The 19,042-nt window shown below is 36.7% G+C and overlaps 1 protein-coding gene across 15 annotated transcripts in view; it reads right to left on the bottom strand.

The window, feature by feature from the left end:
- The window catches only part of LOC113435409 (uncharacterized), a 263,948-nt gene that overhangs the window by 94,430 nt on the left and 150,476 nt on the right, over positions 1-19,042 (bottom strand). For 8 of the 15 annotated variants that reach the window (XR_015743127.1, XR_015743126.1, XR_015743124.1 and 5 more), the window contains one exon: positions 10,105-10,324. The exons of the other annotated variants lie outside the window; for them this stretch is intronic. The gene's annotated coding sequence lies outside the window, so the exon portion shown is untranslated. The remainder of the gene's footprint in view (positions 1-10,104; positions 10,325-19,042) is intronic. 15 annotated transcript variants of the gene reach the window in all.

The raw sequence follows: 19,042 nt of genomic DNA, 5'->3' as shown, positions 1-19,042 counted from the left end.
TCTCCTTCCCTTGTTATGACCTCAGTTGTAACGGTCGGCCATGAACTTCTGCCAAAGATAACATAGACAAACCTTTTCACTTTATTTGGTTATTACGGATTGCTTTAAAGGAAGGATTTTATCATAGCACAGTTTAATATTTTCAAGATGGAATAGATATATTGATCCATTTAGATAAAAAGAACTATTCAGATTCCTCTTTAGGATCACAACTTGACCTACCTGATTAACAAGTACCAAGAGCAATCATCTGGAAACAGACAAAGGGTAAAACAGTCTCCACATCAGGAAGGCCTGCCTATCCTATTTCCACCGTTCATACTATATCCTGCAAAAGTCACCTAGAACTGTTTTTAATTCAAACGACCATGAGCTACCAAAGCAAATTTTACTGCAGCCCAGATGGTTGCAGCTAATGGAGCAAAGCTACCATCTGTGGGGTTTGATTCAAGATTTCTAAGTGAAATCCCCAGTAAAAAAAAATGACACCATGTGTAAATTTAAAAGAACTATGGAATGTATAGCTAGTTTTTAAATTAATAATTTGATGTGAGGAGTAGAAGTTGATTAAATGAGAACTCCAGAAAAAGCCATTTAGCAAATAAGTGACAGGTAGCAGAACCCCTCGAGGCCAGAAAATGGCTACCAATTCAAAATGGCAGAAGGAAGAAACCAAGGTTTGAAATATGACAACACTAGTACAACAATAGTAACACATTTATAGAGGATTCCTGGGTGCCTTTACAGCAAGGCTGTCAAACTGCCAGCCTGCGGGCCAGATGCATCACATGCTGGCCATGCCCGGTTTAGCAAAGGGGGGAGGAAGTCCCAATATGTCATGTGACACTGCAATGACGAAGCAAGTTTGACACCCCTGTTTTAGAACTTCTTCAGTGGTAGAATTCTTAATCACCTGTAATAAATCTACTCATCTAATCTTACAGTATTTGGGGTGAGCTCAGAGCTAATTTAACCACTATACCAAAAGAAAACCCCGATGTTTTATTCACAAATTGAATGCAGCACATGTAGCACACAAAACTGAAACAGAACTGAAAATCAGAAGAGGTTTATTTGCTAGGTAGAATGTTACTAATCTACCCAATTGCTATAAAACAATAATATATAACCAGAACCAGATTAGTATAGTGGTTAAAGCACCAGGCTAGAAACTGGGAAATTCTTTTCCCATCTGAGGAACAAAGCCAGTGGGGTGACCTTGAGCCAGTCATCCTCTCTCAACCCTAGGAAACAGGCAATGGGGAATTACTTCTTTCTGAGAAAACTGCAGGGACTTTTACAGGCAGTTGGAAGGAAGGAAGGAAGGAAGGAAGGAAGGAAGTCTAGTTGAGTGGAAAGCATCACTGATTTATTTGTGTGGTAAACTTTTAGTATTTATTTATATTATTGGTATGGATTTAAGTAAAACATTATGTATGGTACAATTCCTTATGTTCTTCACAATTCATGTCCACCTTGTTCTCTATAAGGTGTGAGTTTGTATGGAACCACTGTCTCTAAGTTCTTTTTCTGCACAGTGTAATTTTATGGGGGGAAAGAATAGTTCTGTCTTTTTCATATGGCTGTTATCAATCTATAGGGATCATAAAGTGAATAAAGATGGGAAGTAATGGGCAAGGTTGTGAGGGAAGTTTGGGATAATAACTAGAGTAGTTTGAACCATGTTGCTTCTGTTCTAAAGTTCCAAGTGTTTCCTACTAGCTCACCTAAACTGTTGCGTTCTGTAGCCATCTTTATCTTAAATTAAACAACTATCCATACACACACACACAAACAATGAACACAATCACAATTTCAGCAGCAGAAGAATGAAGCAAAGCTCCATCTGTAACTTCAGAAAGAAAATCCTGGCTCTTTTTGTTTAGCTGTTAAAACAAATAAGCCATGTTTTGAGTTTCCATAACTTTAAGGAATATAAAAAATGTGATATTTTTTCAACTTTTTGTGTCCTTTGAAGTCTTGAAGTGCAACTGGTAAAGACTATGAATAAATTCATTTGGTGAATGTTAGAACTGCAAAGCTGAATTTCCTATCTTGAAGGGAAGTTGAACACTCTGCTGACACCTGATGAACATTAAAGGCAGCCTTAATTTCAAAGACAGCAACTCAAGAGAAAAACAGAGGTCACAGTCACAAACACAATCCAATTCCTTTCTTTCCTGTTCTGACTAATAGTATTAATCCCAGAAAATAGTTTTTTTCTCTTTGAGCCTTTCCTGATGCATGAACCAGTCTGTTTTGCCTTTATTCTCCCTATGGAGAAACTGAGCAATTGAGATTACAAAGATAGCTGATAAAGCAGGAAACAAGCTAATATTCTGGTGTGGTGTTTTCTTTTTTACATGACCATGAACATACTTAATATCCAAACAAAACTTTATTGAGTTCCAAACATTACTAGAACCATACTGAGACCAGAGCTTATTGCTAATGGACGTACATCTACAAAATGAGAAGACCTAAATCAGGAAATGAGTCTCTAGGGCGAGCATATTTTGAACTGAATGAAAAAAGCTTGAATGTGCTTTTTAAAATCCTTCTATAAGTAAAAAGTCAACATTGCTTACAAACCCCCTTTTTATTTCTATACAAGTGAAATACATAACCATGTGAATTTGACAAATTTTGAGAGTAAAATACAGTGCTATGTACAGTAAGCTTCAGGTGACAAATCCCAAAGGGGGGGTGGGGAGAGAGATACTGATGCCACCCAGTAAGTAGGACTCATCCCTTCCACTCACTTTCCCTTCCTTAACACAGTACGGCAAAATATAAAAGGAGACATTTAAATGATCCAGCTCTAACGATTGTCTCTCTTTCACACATTCGGTACACACACAAGCATTTGTCCCCATTATATAATACAGGCGAAACTCGAAAAATTAAAATATCGTGCAAAAGTTCGTTTATTTCAGTAATGCAACTTAGAAGGTGAAACTAATATATGAGATAGACTCATTACATGCAAAGCAAGGTAGTTCAAGCTGTGCTTTGTCATAATTGTGATGATTATGACTTATAGCTCATGAAAACCCCAAATCCACAATCTCAGAAAATTAGAATATTACATGCAATCAATAAAACAAGGATTGTACATAGAACAATATCGGACCTCTGAAAAGTATAAGCATGCATATGTACTCAGTACTTGGTTTTGGCCCCTTTTGCAGCAATTACTGCCTCAATGCAATATGGCATGGAAGCTATCAGCCTGAGGCACTGCTGAGCTATTATGGAAGACCAGGATGCTTCAATAGTGGCCTTCAGCTCTTCTGCATTGTTTGGTCTCATGTCTTTCATTTTTCTCTTGGCAATGCCCCATAGATTCTCTATGGGATTCAGGTCAGGCGAGTTTGCTGGCCAATCAAGCACAGGAATCCCATGGTCATTGAACCAGGTTTTGGTGCTTTTGGCAGTGTGGGCAGGTGCCAAGTCCTGCTGGAAAATGAAGTCAGCATCCCCATAAAGCTCGTCTGTGGAAGGAAGCATGAAGTGCTCCAAAATCCCCTGGTAGATGGCTGCGTTGACCCTGGACTTAATGAAGCACAGTGGACCAACACCAGCAGATGACATGGCTCCCCAAATCAACACAGACTGTGGAAACTTCACACTGGATTTCAAGCATCTTGCAGTGTGTGCGTCTCCATTCTTCCTCCAGACTCTGGGTCCTTGGTTTCCAAATGAGATGCAAAAGTTGCTCTCATCAGAAAAGAGGATTTTGGACCACTGAGCAAGAGACCAGGTCTGTTTTTCTTTAGCCCAGGTAAGACGCTTCTGACATTGTTTGTTATTTAGGAGCAGCTTGACAAGAGGATTACGACATTTGAAGCCCATGTCCAAGATCCATCTGTATGTGGTAGCTCTTGATGCACTGACTTCAGCCTCAGTCCACTCCTTGTGAAAGTCCCCAACACTTTTGAATGGCCTTTTCCTGACAATCCTCTTCAGGCTGCGGTCATCACTGCTGCTTCTGCACCTTTTTCTTCCACACTTTTCCCTTCCACATAACTTTCTATTAATGTGCTTTGATACAGCACTTTGGGAACATCCAACTTCTTTTGCAATTACCTTTTGAGGCTTTCCCTCCTTATGGAGGGTGTCAATGATGGTTTTCTGCACAACTGACAGTTCAGCAGTCTTTCCCATGATTGTAATTCCTACTGAACCATACTGAGAGACCATTTAAAGGCTCAGGAACCCTTTGCAGGTGTTATGGCTTAATTAGGTGATTAGAGTGGGACACTTTGAGCTGAGAATATTGAACCTTTTCACAATATTCTAATTTTCTGAGATTTGTGGATTTGGGATTTTCATGAGCTGTAAGCCATAATCATCTCAATTATGACAAATCGTGGCTTGAACTATCTTGCTTTGCATGTAATGAATCTATCTCATATATTACTTTTACCTTTTAAGTTGCATTACTGAAATAAATGAACTTTTGCATGATATTCTAATTTTTCGAGTTTCACCTGTAGTCACAAACTGAGTATTTTGGCTATCACTTTAACCATTAGAATATATTTTGCAAGATCCAATCTGTGTTGGTCACCTGAACCAAAGGTTTTGTCTTCCAAGCTTTTAGACTCATGCTGGAGCCCATCTTCATTATCCTGAGAAATGTATATTCACCTTCATTTTTATTTACATTTTATTCTAAGTTCTAGGATGACTCTTGGGTATATTACTTAGTAAATAAAAAATATTGGCTACCGCTAAATAACAAATTTGGGGTCAGTACATTTTTGTCTTGCACTGTGACTTCCTTGTCATAAAATGGGCAAATGCTTTATGAACTTATTTCAAATTATTACTCCATGCTTTCTTTTCCTTCCTTTAAATCAGGTTCCTCCCATCACCAAAAATGAGAAGAACAGAAGGACCTCCAGCAGGCCGACTCTGCACTGAACTCTTCTTTTAAACTGTCAGTGTGTGATATCTCCAGTGACTCAATCTGGCTGTCATCTGGTGGAAACAAGGCGCCCTCGTACACCAGTTCCAATGGGGCACAAACTGAGTTTCCTGACTGATGTTTTCTGCACCTGCTTCATGGGCTCTTTAGCTGAAGGAAGTGGGTTTGGTGGAAGCAATGGGTGCTGCTCTACAACAAGGCAATTGCCAGCTATCTACCCACACCAATGAAATATTCTAAATGTCAAGTCACGAAAGACAACAAGTAGATTTTTACCTAAGGATAGAAGGGTTTTTTAAAAGTCATAACTTTATATATGGCATTACAGAGAACAGCAATGAAAATAATTTGCGTAAATGTCATATAGCCATTGCAAAAGCAAAAATATTAAGAAATTATAAGTAAAATAAAGGCTAAGATTCTTTTAAGAATGTTCCCCTTTATTTTCTTCTTTATTTGGCAGTATAGATTGTTATCTGGGAGAATTTATTCATTTGCTATGTTTCTGCACAATTTCTTCATAATTGAGAGTTCCAATGACATCTTCATTATTTTTACCACCCATTGCTCTTATCACTCTGAAATCTAAACAACAGATAATAAATTATTAAAACCAACTTTAACATTCTATTAAAGGACTACAAAAGAACAGATGAATGTCCTGATTGATTAACCTACTTATCCAAATCCCATGTTAAATAATAAAGCTGTAGAAAAAAAGCAATCTAACTTTTACCAAACTATTTTACAATGCCCTCTGGGACTCTGGGATTCAATTCATTCAACTTAAATGGAACTAACTACCTAAAACTGTTACCAAAGGGATCACACTGAACATCCTATGGTCAAGGAAAGAAGACATTTTTAGTGTTTCTTACACAGTATTTTCTGTTTGTTCCGCCCTGCTGCATCCTTGTATGGTTGTATGTACAGTCCATTTAAATAATGAAAGAACAACCCCAGATCGCAGATTGTATGCTTGAATATCTAGATCAAGTCAATATCACACTTACATGTACATTCATCTCACCATATTCACTCCAGAATTACCTCCAATATCTGAACTATTGTCAGACTTCTTTGGATAATCATTTTGAGCATTAGAAATCCATCTGAACTATAATAGATCTTTAAACTAAGCTCAATGATTAAGTTGGTCACTTTTATATTCCTGATTTACCTAGAGTCTTGAGGAAACTTTGATTACTATTAAAAGAATATGAATGCTCTATGTTTCAATTTTATCAGAAAAACTAGAAAAATAATATTTGATAAACACATATTTGACTATTGTACGACAACTACCTTTCTGTTATTATGAAGCTCTATTTCCACATACTAACCTTAGAAGATATATTGATTCAGAACAAAAGATATACTGATTCTTGGAGAGGAAAGTTATACAAAATCCAGTTTCTAATAACTTAGTCTGCAAATTATGCAAATTCAAAGCTCAAATACTGGCTCTCTTATCTAGCAATACATTTTTGTTGATTATTATTGGAAAATTAATACCTTTAATTTCTGATGAAGCATTTTATTCTTTAAAAAATGCATTGCTACAGCTTCCCAGTATTAAAAGTTAAAAATATAAAGATTCTGTGAGAAAATAAAATATTTAAGCGATTGATGGTAAAAACTGTCAAATCAAAATAAAGACCAAAAAGTGTTGCCCCAAATTATGTATCTGAATTTCTGTGACTAATGAGTGGCAGTAATTAATTATTACATAACAATGCTACTTGCTAGTAACATTCAGTCTCATTAATTCCTCATGTGGAAATGATACTTGTCAAAACTGCAGCACTATCCAAAGAAATTTAGCAGCACTTAGGAGTATAACCAAGTTAATTCTTCCGTATCTCTTCAAGATCTTCAATATCACTGGCCACAAAAGATACTTCTCTGGAATTGGACTCAGAACCATTTTCTTCCCAAGGCATCTGTTGCAGAATAATGATTCTGCACTCAGTTGAACGGAGAAGGTTAATTAATAAATATACATTATTAGATATAGTATCATGTGACCTATCCAATAAGACAGATGACAAGGTTAAAAAGATTACAGTATTTATACATTTAAAAGAAAAAAAAACCCAGGCTGTGGAGGAGGATGTGTCTGCCAACCTTCAGTATAGTTTTTGACTTATAGAATTATGCATATAATTATATTTATTATCCTGCTCTTTAGCTCGAATCCAATAAACATGGCCACCAATTTTAGTTATAGTATCATCAGCAATATTGAATTTTACCTCTTTTCTGCCATAAATCTTATTAAGATGTTGGAATTGTAGGTCACTGTCTCCTATCATTAACGGAATTTGGCAAACATTATTAGACATAGTCTAAATAAAAAGTATTAGTGCTTCATAGAACCCTAGAATCAATGTCAGAACAACAAGTAACATTAGACATTTTTCCTGATGACCAGCTAAAATTTCCTTCTTTGTAATCTAAATGCAGAATTTTTTGATTGGTTTTATGGAACAATTCTTAGTAACTCTGTCCCATTTTTCACATAATGGTTATCATATCTCTCTAGAACCATATCTTCTGTTAAGCCAATGCCCCAAACTTCCTACTTATTTAAAAAAAATCAGGGGTCCATCTGCTAGCACTTTTTAAATTAACACCTTTTACTAAAATAGCAATAGCAACAGTGCTTAGACTTATATACCACTTCATGGTGCTTTACAGCCTTCTCTAAGCAGTTTACAGAGTCAGCCTCTTGCCCCCAACAATCTGGGTCCTCATTTTACTGTCCTCAGAAGGATGGAAGGCTGAATCAACCTTGAGCTGGTCAGGATCAAACTCCTGGCAGTTGGCAGTGTCAGACTGTAAACTGCATTATAACAACTGTGCTAGGCTTTCATGAGCTAATTTCTCCTGAATTTTGACACAGTTCCCTCAGACATTTTCTATCACCATTGTCTCCCTATTACTTGCACATTTGATAATCATGTTTTCTAGCCGTTATCTAAGTGATTTAAAAATGTATTAAACAAGAGAGGGCCCAAAATGCAACTCTTTGGGTGCCACTTAACACTTGCCACACACTTGATACCGAGCAATCAGCAGTCATTCCTTGGATATAAATGGCAGTGTGGTTCAATTCACAATCTCTGATATCTTCTCTTCTAGAATCTCATGGGAGACTTTGCTGAATGCAAATGCATTTTCATAGTCAACTAAACCGAGCACTCTATCAAGAAAGGAGATCAAGTTGGTTTGGCAGGAAATATGTTTGATAAATCTATGCTGGTTTCTGCAAACAATGCATTTTCCTTAAATGTTCACATACCAAATGTTTAATAACCTGTTCCAGTGGTTTGCCTTGTATCAACATCAAGCTGAATGATTTGTAGTTACCCAGGTTCACGTTCTTCCCTTTTTGAAGAAAAGAACAATAATTATTCTTCTCCAGCCCTGTGGTACTCTGTCTATCCTCCCTGATTTATCAAAGGTCATAGAAAGACTTTGAGATGACATCTGCAAGCTCCTTCAAGACTCTCAGAGGTAACTGACCTGATCCAAGAGGCTTATCCAAGATAGCCAGGTGCTCCCTTACCATCTTTTCATTTCATTGTTCTGCTTAGGTTCATATGATTACAGTATTGTTTGGGGGAAACACACTGATTCTAAGCTCTTTCTATCCTACCATTTTTTTTCTGAGCGTGAGCCTACTGCAAGCAATTAAGATGAAAAGCTTATTTTGATAGAGATGAGCTCCCACAAAGAATCATATTCACATTCTAATAAATTAGCTGGATCCACCATTTTGCTGCTTCATATCAGCTTGGTTGAGACTGCTTTTTTTCAGCTGGGTGACTCACAAGTTTCACTTTTTTGTGAAAAAAAAAAGACCAATCAACATTCATCTAGGTTCTAACAACATTGGGACTCGCTCTGTAAGGCAAATATCAATGTAATCATACCACAATTAAGGATGAAAATATTGTGCACATTTCAGCAAGTTATGTTATCACGCTGCAGATGATAATGGGTGAAATGTCCCCTTCATCAAATTTATTATTTTCCATGGTTATATTTTTGCAGTTATTCCAGCAATCCCCAACCTTTCTGGCTTGGCAGCTGGGAGGTGGAGAGGGATAGTTCCCTGTAACTGGCAAACAGGTGCGTTCAAGCACACACAGTCCCATTTGCAGGTGCGTTTGCCCGCCGCTCGTGTGAAGGGGGCTTCGTGAGCAAGTGCAAGCAGCCATTGTTTGTGTGAGGGGAGGTTTGTGCATGAGCAACAGCCACTTGTGTGCGCGCACACTCACCCACCGTTCGTACGGCCCTGTTCCGAATAGGTAACGGCCTGGTAGTGAGCCACAGCCGGGGAGATGGGGACCCCTGAGCTATGCCATTGTAGAGATGTATTTATACTATTCTATTATTGAAAGTACAGGCAAATGTTAATCACAACTTATTTATGACCCAAAACACACTTCCTCCTGCCATTGTTTTTTATTCCCAAACCTCACAAAAACCAATTCACTCTTGTTTTCTCTTTTGTGCTTATCTAAACCCGATGAAAAAGGAATAAGAACCCAATTCAGCCATTGCCTTGCCTCAAAATCCAATAGCCACTGAAGTCACAAAAATATCTTCCTTCCCACACCACACAAAAGGAAAGCCAAAGCAAGTGCTTAAGCACATCATTTATTTTGCGAGGTCATATGACCTCCCAATACATTTCCAAGCTTTTCCTATGAAGGCGAACTGAGGCTACCTTTCCTATTGAAAGAACTCCTAGCTTAGCACTGGAGGCATTGTGAGGCAAATATTCCTCCAAATGGAGCCATTACACTTCCCATAAATCCTAGCAATTCAAAGAAAATAGTAGTTTCAATGCAGTTTCAAACATACTATAGCTGAAACAGAAATAAATCGGCTTAATTCTAAAGACAGCCAATGACATGGAATCACAGAAGTCTGGAGATGATTCCAGGCTGGAAAAGAGTTCCTGTATGGAAGAGCCACAAGTTACAAAGTTTTAAAAAATGTAAAGGGTTTGAATGATGCCATAATCTTAAATTTGCTATTAAAATCAGGCAGGCATTAGTTCAAAATATTTGTCTTCCCCATTGTTAAATCCAAGGAACCTCTTTCTCACACATGCCAAGAAAAGAGGAGGAAATCTTTTAATACATACATTCACTTACCTTTGAAATGTTTGTGTGCCTTGAATCATTCTTTACAATCAGAGTTTGACTCAAACATTTGCAGGAAGACCAGGGTCAAAAACAAAACGGTGACTTCACAGCCATGTTCCTTAGGAAGGAAATATGATCTGCCTCGGTCAGGAAAGGGAAATTGTTTGGAAGTCTAGACAGACCCCCTTCCCTGCACAGCTCTCCTCCTTCAGAGTATTTTCATTGATTGCTACAGAGAGGGAAAAAAGAGGAGAAAGGAAATAAGACAACACTTTCCAACTCTACATGTCATGTGTATACAGTATCATTTGATGCTACTGCAGTTCAGACATTGAATAGCATGAACCTGGGAACAGGATGCAAGCCAGAAGAATTAATAAATTATTTCAGATTAATGGAATATAATATATACAAATGCTTATGAAATCAGTTCTCAAGAACCAAACTGGAGGCATCAAAAAAAAAAAAAAGCCAGGAAGCAAAACAGGAAATGGCCAATCTTCAGCAGAGCTCACTTAATAGAAATCTGTTTGTACTTACAATAAATAAAACAAAGTTACAAATGGCTTTCTGGAATTGTGTTGGCTATGAAAAGCAAAAAGATAGTCAATCTGACAGTAATGGGTTCTGTTAATGCAGAAGAGATAACTGACACGGAGAATCATACTTGAAATTTATTTAAGTAACCATGAGAAACTAGGGTCCCACAAAATGGCTGCATCTGACAGGCCTTGTCCACCACTTCACCTTCCTGTTCCTTTCCCATAAGAATTCAACTTTTGAAAAACCTCACACTTAAACTAATGGGAGGAATTTTGTTGCACCTAGCTGCACTATGAAAAGCCCGGGGTGGGGGGATGGGGAAACCAGGGTTAACTGCTGCCCCTCCTAACCAAGGTTTATAGACTTTATGAGGAAAACTCTAGATAAGCATTATCCTTAGCAGTATTCAGGTTTCAGTGCAACTACTTTGAGATAGTTACTTCTATTTATTAAAAACAGGCACACAGCATAATCATCCTAAAGATGTTGAGGTACATAATTTTATTTTGTAAATAATTTTAACAAACAGCACTAGAATCATCCAATTCCATTCATCAGCATTATTTTATAGCTGAGTACATAGGACTTATACATATTTGCTGGGTTCATACTTTATATGAAATAATGATTGGCCGGTGATGGTTTACTACACAGTCAACAATTGGGTTTATGCAATGTGATATGTCCAAATCACAAATTACCTTATAGCCTCATTTCTATTGCCTCTCCCCCACATATTCAACTTGACCATCAACAAAACTATTTTATCAAATGCACAGTAGAGGAGGGCACAGAAACATTTCAGAACTGTAACAGTTATTGAAAAGAAGTGGCCTGTTCACTTATGTTGCTATTCTGTGATGCTAGAATTGAAGAAATACGATTGGAAAAAATTATAAAATATTGTGAGTTGCAGATCAAAGTTGACTGTTTGGAAAAACAAATCTTTTGCTATACCATTTGGGTTAGAAGCCCTTGGAGCAACATCTAATGGACTTTCTCAAAATGTGGAAATTTCAGACCTGAACAGCCTAATTTTACAAAATCCCACCCTTCTTGAACTGCCTGTATTCTTAAGACACTGTCTTAATAATTCTAAACTCCTTAGTTAGGACTTGAACCAATCTTAGACATAAATTTAACTAAAGTTGCCCACGCGTGTTGTTCCTTCTGAAGAGCAACCTACATACACAACCTTACACAAAGGAAAACCTTTTGCCTGACTTACTGGATTGTCAAAGACTCTGTTTTAATTGGTACCTCCATGCTTGTGCATTGAACTCAGGATATGGCTATAAGGTTGTGTTGGAAATTATTATTTTTTATTTATTAAATTTGCCTCCCTTCTTAAGTACGAGGTATGCTAGGAAGGTCCTAAGGAGTGCTTTCAATATACCTATCCCTATTCTCTGGAAAAAAAATCCTGAATTCTTTTGCCATACCTGTAACAATAGCACCTCATGATCAACTTCATTAAAAACTAAAAAAATAAGCAGCCATGCCTTAATTTGTTTAATGAAAAGCCTCATCATTCTCCTTAAAAAAATCAGTATATGGAATAGGAGTAAGTTGAGAATTAACATATTCAAATGTGAAAGAAAACAGATCTAGCAGTTTCTTCATCCCAGCTGAACATTCAGTTTTTAGATGTGAATCCCAGCAACGACTTGGTCATATTTGTAATTATGAACCAACTCTACTTTTTAAGAATTCTGCCTCTTTATCAACTGTATGGTATGGTAAAAAATAGATAGTATCTCATGATAAAAATTACTGACTCATTGAAATTGGCCAGTGCTAATGCATAAGGATTTCATTTAGATTTTTTAAAAAATATGAGAACTTACAAAAATAGAATGGGACGAAAATAATTTAAGTTGTTTATGAAAGGAATATGAGAGACAGCACAACTGAAATTTTATTTCTATTTTGAAGCCAAAAATCAAAAGCAACAATAAAGAACAGAATGAGTAAAATCCAGAAAGAATTCTCCCTATAGGTATCAGAAGCTGGAGAATATCCATTCACACAAATATTTTCCTACACAAAGAAAATCTAGAAATGGTGCAAGGAAGACGCCAACTATGTCACTGTATATTTTATGCCTATCAGACAGATGATTACAATTTTGATTCACTTTGGCATTTAAAGTTTTTTTTAAAGATTCTTTTTGCTTTATACAAAGCAATTTCCTAGGGCTGTAATTGTGAAAGAAGAAAGAGTTCTCAACTTTCATTGCTCCCTTTGGATTATCTTCGCTGAGAAAAAGATATACAGAAACATATATTTTCTGTAGTAACGCTAAAAATCAGTACAGAATTGTTCAACAGGGAAATAGTATGAGAGGAAAGGACAAAAAATGCCACATTCCTTTTTCCCTTATATCTAGGCAGGTAGGATAAAGTCATGATCAGCTTGATGCAAAAGAGGAAAAGGGCAGAAGATATGCTTTTGGAAAACAACAAGATGTTTGAACAGAAGACCACTAGGAATATCCAGAGTGAAAAATCAAGAAATCTTAGAAGTAGGCAATGACTAACCATTTCCATATGTTTGGGGAGGTATCCATGAAGTCACAAGGTCTCAAGCTCACTCAAAAGATTTACCAACATTCACAAATAAATGTCTAAGGCAGGGGTGTCAAACTTGTGGCCTGTGGGCCAGTTGGTCATGCGCTGGCCATGCCTACCCCTATTTTAGTGAAGGGGGAAAGTCGTGATATATCACATGATGACAACATGACAATGCGAGCTTGACTACCCCTGGCCTAAGGTCATAGAACATTTTTTGACCAACTTAAATGCAGAGTAAATAAGTGAACCCATGTTAAAACCACTCCCTGCCTAAATTCATAGTATGGACTCATTTCAAGAAGGAAACTCATACTGTTGCTGATTACAAATCTTAAGCTCCATGTCCAGGTTATAAGAGGTTGCACTGTCTGATGTGCACCTCTGAAAACTATGTGGCTGTTCTTTCTGTAGCTAGCTACAAGAAATATTTGTTAAGACGATATATTACAGAAGGACACTGTCTAAATATTAATTAAGCTATATATAGCTAATTATTCCAAAAACATTTAAACTTGTACAATTTAAAATCACATTAATCTTTGCTTTACTCATGGTCAAGAACTAAACAAGATAATAAATATCCCTAGAGCTGTTTAAATGCTAAAAAGAGTGAAACATGGAAGAATTACAGACACAGCCTCAGTAAAGGGCACTCAGTCATATAAGTGTCCTTATTTTCACTCATATCTCCTTTTAATACTGCATAAATTTAAGATCATCAAATTCTGGAACATCTTTTTTAGTTCTGATTCTCTTACAGAACATAGAGTTTGTGTAAGCATAACTAGGTTTGCTTGAGGTCAAGTAAATGAGTCAGTCAAAGAGTAATACACTCCTGAACACACTGAGAATTGTTCTGAAGATAAGAATTTCAAAACATATTTTTAAAGAGAAGTCTGTAAATGGAAATGTCTGTTTCATTCTGCTTTTAACATTACCCTAAAAACCAACTCATATAGCAATGAATGCTGGATTTTAAGGGGCTCTTTTTGAGAAAAAAGCATTTTATAGAATCCATATGACAATTATTGCATTGTACAGGTATGAATTTAACACTGTTTTGCACTTCCATTATTTCATGGAAGGAAAGAAGAATCTTAATCTTCCTTTGCTTCTTTCTCAAAAAATTACAAGGTAAATTAAACTACAGAGTTGTGCTTTTCCCCCCAAAACAACTGGGTTTCAAAATCAAGCCAGAATAATGAGTATTTTGAAAACTGAGATACAGTCCTGCTTATTAATCCGAGCAGGGTCAGGTTTAATTCCTGTTTTATTTTTGATAGTCATAATCAAAGCACATTGTTTTAAATATATATGATTGTTGTACTATCTTGCCTTAGTTGTTTAGTATATGTTAGTCTTTGTTGGTAGCTGATATTTTCCATTGGCATCTTATTATATGGATTTACTATGGTTGTTTTTACATTTATATCATGCCTTGGTAGAAAGTATACAATAGCTATTATTATGCCTATTACAATTCCACTATGTTTAATAGGATTTTCTTGAAAGCAAACTTACATAGAATTGCTACTTAAGCTTCTTGCAGAAGTAAAAGTGAAATACATTATAAAAATAGTAGATACAGGTAGTCCTTGACTTACAACAGTTCATTTAGTGACCGTTCAAAATTACAACAGCAATGAAAAAGTGAATTATGACCATTTTTCACACTTATGACCATTGCATCCCCATGGTCATACAATTTACAACTTGACAACTGACTCACATTTATGACAGTTGCAGTGTCCCAGAGTCATGCGATCCCTTTTTGTAAACTTCTGACAAGTAAAGTCACTGGGCAAGCCAGATTCACTTAACAACCGTGTTACTAATTTAAGAACTGTAGTGATTCATTTAACGAATGTGAAGAGAAATGTCATAAAATGGAGCAAACTCACTTAACAAATTTCTCACTTAGCACCATAAAATTTGGGCTCAATTGTGGTCGTAAGTTGAGGACTACCTGTAGTTGTTGTTCTTCCCTAAGTCCTTCTGACTGAAGTAGCTATCCCACTATATAGATAATAGTCAAAATGCATACCCTAATCTCAAGAAGAGAGCGGATTTAAACTGGTTTTTTTTCAATTATCAAGTGCCACGGCAGACAAGATGGCAATTCCTGCTTCGTTTTTGATGGTGTGTCATACATTTTGGATTAACTAAATACTTCAATTTATCGGAAAATAATTCCTTGACATTTTGGCAGTGTGCAACTTAAAATATTTATTTAAGCACTTTTTATTTTAGTATATATTTAAGAATACTACCAAGAGGAAGTACAGGAAGAATAAACACATCCAAAACAATAGATCCACAAACTGTATATCTTTCAGTAACAGAATGTCACAGGGTGATAATAACCTCAAAAATAAAGATACGAAGCTGCCTGCAATCAAGGGTCAGTGGATTTAGCCAAACCACCAAATTAATGATATGAACTATAATATAGTAAAACCACAGTGTAACAGACCATTTGAGGGAGGGAGTATCCAGTAAAACTGAGTTTATGTCATGAAAATCAAAGTACATTATTTGAATTGTTAGTAAATTGATATCGGTGGTATCATCTGCAACAAAATTTTGATTTAATAGACAATTCCTCCACAGAACAGTTTGAAATGTTTGCATCAATGGAGAGAGACAATAAGTATATATTATGATCTACATGTTCATTGACACTGAAGCAATATTTTAAAAACATGTAGGATGAAAAACAGACATTTCAATTTAAGAGCAATCACGAATCTGTAGGCCTCCGGATACAGCTGAAATGTAACTCCAATACTCCCCTCCCCCTTTCATTGGAAGCTTACATTTAGCTACATATGGAGGATCAAATTTCTAAGCTTTGATTTAAAGAGTAATTAAAAAAAAACACAGATAAATTCACTTTCCAAACTTAGAACTACCAGCTTTCTCAATTCCAAACATCACGTTTGTGCTCTGCAGCATGTTCCGTAACTGAACAAATCAAAAGCCTTTTCAAGATGGATTGTGATGAGATAGTTTAAGAGAGATTTTAAAAAGAAGAAGGAGGAGGAATATAAATTCCAAAGCCTCTCCACATCAAAACCCAATAAGTGATCACATATACACTTGGCAACAGGCTTACATCACTGTTTGTATGGTTTATGTACTCAAGGGAAAGGCCTAGGCAGAGTGATAGCTTGTTGACCTCATGTTAATTATCTCATACTGCTGAATGAGATCACAGGAATGCGGTCAGCACCTGTGTAACTGTATTCATTTACATGATCCTGTAGAGCTGCCAGCTCACCCGAACAACCTCACTCCCTGGTTATATGGTGTATGCGGGAAGGAACAGAGCTTGAAAGCCATAAACAAAGCTGAAGGGTCCCCACCCCTTAAAAATGGGTTGAATCTCTCCATTCTAATTGTCATGGTGACAAGCCTTTCCCTGAGGGTTTCTGATGTCAATGGAGCCTAGCTGAAGCATCGAGTTTCAAGATCATATTTTGGATTATCTGTCAAAACTGAACAACAATTAGGTCATTGTGACTTCATGTTACGATGCTAATTCTTTTCAGGCAGTGGATTGTGCAGACTAGTTTCAGGGTAAGAGAAGAAAAATATTCTGAATAATTACTCCTAAATACCTGCCTCAGGCCCTCTAATGGCGGACTTAACACTTTGATCTGTATCAGGAATCGTAATTTATCAAATAGTTGGAGAGCACTGCAGTCCAATTTCTTTTCTGCTATTTGACTAAAACTTCTTTTGGAATCAGGATTATAATAGTAGCATTGAAGATTTAAAAGCAGGTATTTTTAATGCTTAAAATAGTGATATCTCTACTCTCTATAGTCTAAAGCCATTTCTTTGCCTCAACCAATTGTCTACCTGACTTTTCAGGTGCCATCAATTTAGGAATATCTAGACAAAACACATATGGGCAAATACCAGCTTGTATGATCTCTACTTTGGGAGAAATAGAATATATACATGCCTGAATCAAATTTGCTTCTAGTAAGTTGACCTGATGACGCAACTACTGAGCTGGCAACACACTTAAGACTGAATCCAATGTATCTTTGCTACAATTCATGGGGAAGATGGCTCAAGTAGAACTTTTGGCACTAAAATAGAGAAGAATATTCAAGTCTGACAATTTCTCTTCTCCTTCTCTCTCTTTCTCTGACATTTGCCATGGTGCTCCAACTGATCTCCCAAGAGATTAAGCTACCAAAAATAGTTTCACTCCCTATTGTGATCATGAAAAGCTACACTGGATCCAAGAGTCTTCAGTGAGAAAACAACATCTACCAAACCTTGTATAAACTACTATATATAAGTTAGTGTAAGTAAATAGATAAATATTGGATATAACTCACAGAGAAGGAGAAGTCCCGCTATATTAGAAGCCTCTGGAAGGAACTTTATCACTGTGACAGCTGGAAGATTCTCTTGTTCATTCTCTCCTTTTTGGCCTCTGACCCTTTTGTATGAATCTGATTACCTCTCCCATCCCATACTCTCATCATCTCAAAACGCATCTGGTGAATAAAAGCAGCTGAACAATGAGAGAGACAGTGGAAGGACTCTACAGAAGAGGATTTTCTTCAGATCCAAGGTAAATATGGAGGCAGCTAGAAAAGTTAACTTGTACCAATAGAGGATAATATTTGTAGCTCAAAATTGAAATGAAGGGGTCTTTGGTGCTCTCTGAGCTTGGTTTTTTTTTTTTTTTGCAAATGTTTCATTACCCATTACCTACTGGTTTGGAGAGAGCGCTTTGCGTGCACATGCACAGGGCTGAAAGACTACCCTCTGGATCAACACTGATGAGCTGTGCACAGGGCTCAGAGACTGCCTTCTGTATGAATGCTGGTGCTGTTTTTTAGCTCAGCTGAGGCACGGCAATCTGCTCTGCCACGTGAATCAGCTGAGCTAATAAACAACAGAATACAATATAGGAGAGGTAAGAGTGGGGATGGGTGGGCAGGGCCAGTCAGAGGTGATATTTGCCGGTTCTCTGAATCAATCAAAATTTTCACAACCGATCCGCTAGAACCAGTCCGAACCGGTTGAATACCACCTTTGGTTATGAAATGTCTGCAAGAAAACAACCAAACTCAGAGAGCACTAAAGACCTCTCAAGTTAACTTATTCTAGCTGTCCTCAACATTCTTGTTGCCTACTTTAACCTCATACTAGCACTGTGAAGACTGATGGACAAGACTGTGGACAACACTGATAAGAACTGGAGGACTTTTTGTTGGGTGTTAATTTCTGAGAATCTTTTCTCCAAAATGGTTTACCTATCCTGATCCTTGAAGATATTCTCACAGCATTACCTCTCTTTTTAACTAAGTTTTAGTCAAGCTTTCAGAATTAATAAATTAGATCTCTCTTTCCAGTTAGGTATGTTATGTTGCTGATACATTGCTACCTTAGATGTATTGGGTGGAGTGGCTAATCCATTTCCTCAAAACAAAAATGAAAATAAATTAAAGGAAAGTTTGTCAATGCTTAAGAGAGCGAGAGCAAGTGGGAATTAGATGAAATATTATGTATATTTAACATGCACACAGAACAGTAACTCTTAGAATTCAAACCTTAATTTAGCCATCAAGGCCAATGAATTGCACTGTGCCACAAACTGCAATTAACTTCACAGTGCTAGTATGAGGTTAAAATGGAAAAAAAGAATCAACTGCATTGTATTGGGCTTCACTGAATGTACAAACAAACAGAATAACGAGATTTCAAGTTGCACAAGACTGAAAAAAGAGTTCTATGTGAGTCAATACTATACCAACATAGTTGATCCAATCTTAAAAGGTATCACCTGAACCATTTTATTGTAT

This window comes from Pseudonaja textilis, chromosome 3, assembly GCF_049901715.1.
Source record: "Pseudonaja textilis isolate UNSWEBS1 chromosome 3, rPseTex1.2, whole genome shotgun sequence".
Taxonomy (NCBI): Eukaryota; Metazoa; Chordata; class Lepidosauria; order Squamata; family Elapidae; genus Pseudonaja; species Pseudonaja textilis.
Note: the sequence above shows the minus strand (reverse complement) of the source record. Positions and strands in the feature narration are given on the sequence as shown.